Raw genomic sequence first — 2,893 nt, forward strand, 5'->3', positions numbered from 1 at the left:
CATGGTCAGGATTCCCTAAACATGCTTATGAGATCTGTATCCAACAAGTAGTGGAGGCATAATATGGTACCAAGACAGGAGTACTTTTGCAGATCCCTGACATGTACTAGAGCAAACCCCCACTCTTCCAACACCACTACCCCTGAAACCACTCTCTTAACAGTGTACTTGTGTAGCATCTGGTCCACTGGACCACAATGTATCAGGGGCCATTAGGGCCCACAATAAAAGGAACCACACTTCCACAAGGGAAGGGGTTGGAAAAAATACTGTAGCACTACACCATATGAAATACAAGTTCATTTCACCATTTTCTTTCTGCAACTGTTCTTTGAGTTCCCAATTAGATCTTTGATTTTTTTATTTTGATAATCGCTATATTTCTATTTTTCTAACTTAACTTGGTTGACGAGTTCTCACCGTCAACACATTATTGTATCTAATTTTGAATAATAGTCCATGTGGGTTCGACCTTTGTTTTCCACAATACTGAAATAGTTGGAAAGCTAAGAAATAAAATATAATTAAATTTGGTACGGCTAACGACACGCACCAAGTTTTTGGCACCGTTGCTGGGGACTATTTTAATTCATATTTATTGTTCAATATTTTTTAATACTAACTTATTTTCTCTTCTATTGCTTACTCTCAGGAGTATATATCTGAAGAAGATTTGCGCTCAAGGTTGGAGCATCTCAAATTATACTTACAATCCACGATGTCAAATTGATCTCAAGAAGCTCACATTGTTCCAAGGCTAACCACAAATCCATTGTTTCAGCGTATAATTTCTTCACCAGTCAACTTTAAATTTGAAGACGATTATTAGTCTTCTGTTCAATCCCATGTCAATATGGCACAACAGAATAGAACTTTGAAGTAGTTGGCGACATCTGCCCTTGACCAAAAACCTTTATGCATCCATTATCCAAAGCTTGAGGTTAATTTTGAACTTAAATTAGGCCTAATCCATTTATTACCAAGTTTTCATGGATTAGTTGGGGAAGACCCTAATAAGCATCTCAAGAAATTTCATGTGGTTTGTTCAACGCTGAAGCACTAAGGAATTTGAGAGGAACAGATCAAGCTACGAGGCTTTCCTTTCTTTGTAGCAGACCCCGCTAAGGAATGACTTTATTATCTACCTCCTCACACAGTGGATACCTGGAATGAGATGAGAGGTTATTCTTGGAGCGATATTTCCCCTCATCTAAGGTGGGGAATATTAGAAAATAAATATATAGGATTCGCCAAGAGAGTGGTGAAACTTCATATGATTACTGGGAGTGGTTTAAGAGACTGTGTGCTAGCTGCCCCCATCATCAAATAAATGAACAACTCTTGATCCAATATTTTTATGAGGGGCTATTACCAATGGAAAGGAGTATGATCAATGAAGCAAATGGGGAACACTAGTGGATAAGACACTGAATGATGCAAAGTCTTTGATATTTAACATGGTAGCCAATTCCCAAAAATTCATTACAAGAAAAGATTTATTGCCACAACCAAATAAAAAGTGTTGGGATTTGTGCTCTTAAAGCGTATTTCTGCATGAACGATTACTGTTAATTAAATAAATTTAATATTTTGCACTCATAATTGTATTTAATTATACATGTCATTTATCATGAAGATCCAATATTATTGATGTAGTCTTGAATTAAGTGTATGTATAATGATATATATACAAGAGGATTTAATTCATGATAATAATATAAAAAATGTCTGTAATCGCTACATAAAGTGGAGCTTTATTTAGTAAAGATTATGAGTACGGTCTATCTTCAATTTAAGACAGAATAGTTTATCCAGACTATTAAGTGTAGTGACACAAAAAGATAGAGGTATCGTATACAATATAGATTGTATTGGATTGGGACATGATGAAAGAAAGAACTTTTGATAATCTCTGTTAAAATGTAAAAGTTCAACATTCATCAATTGATGGTCGTTTGAGACTTGACCTTAATCTTGAAGTCGGTAATGAACTCCTATTTATGCTTTTATGACTTTTGACTTATCGGGTAAGGTTCAATATTCCTATGACCGAATTCCTAATATCTTGGATTCATAGAACTACAAGTGGCTGGGAACATACTTCACATATATGGAATCTGCTCCTTACTTAAATGAAAGCGGATTAGTTGTTCCTTTTAGTGTTAAAGAACAAAAATTTCATTCTATAATTAAATTTATAGAATAATGTTCATTAGAGGATCAATGAAACTAATTGATAAAGACATAATTAAAGAGGTTAATGGACATCAAGACCTAGCTTTAATTATGAACAACTAACAAAGGGTCATAACTCATGTAATGACTACATCAGCGGACGACTTTATAGTTATATCTTCTAATAATATATGAATGTAGTTTTAAGAGTTCAACTACGAATTTCTAGTGGAATAATTTGTAGTTAATATATTAATTAATGGAACTAAGAGTTAGTGAAATTAATTAAATTATTGGAGCTTAGAACTACGGGTCCATATTGTCCCTGTACTAGTTCGATAACACAAAGGTAGGATTTTGGTGTTAAAAGGAAATAATTAAAAATAATAAAGTACTATGTTTAATCTCATAAAATAATATTATTTGTGAAATAATATTCAAAATATTATTTATAAAATAATATTAATGGCAAATGAAATTATATTGATAATTATGTGAAATTAATTTTTATTGAAAATTAATTTAATCATATCTAATTTTGTCGCACAATTGTATACTACACAAAATAATATGATAGAGGTCCAACAAATAGCATTTTATAGAGATAAAATATCACAGGGCCCAAAATCCTATAGTTGGAGCCAACCACAGTCCAAATGGACTGTAGCCCACGCAGAGGCCCAATGTGATTAGGCCTAGGCCTTATTTATATTGTTAT

At 33.1% G+C, this 2,893-nt stretch overlaps 1 non-coding gene across 1 annotated transcript; it reads right to left on the reverse strand.

The window, feature by feature from the left end:
* Positions 1-1,221: 1,221 nt before the first annotated feature.
* Positions 1,222-1,328, reverse strand: LOC133828269 (small nucleolar RNA R71). The gene has a single exon (XR_009890897.1). It is a non-coding gene; the product is annotated as a small nucleolar RNA R71 (small nucleolar RNA).
* Between the last annotated feature and the right edge of the window lie 1,565 nt (positions 1,329-2,893).

This window comes from Humulus lupulus, chromosome 3 (genome assembly GCF_963169125.1).
Source record: "Humulus lupulus chromosome 3, drHumLupu1.1, whole genome shotgun sequence".
NCBI lineage: Eukaryota > Viridiplantae > Streptophyta > Magnoliopsida > Rosales > Cannabaceae > Humulus > Humulus lupulus.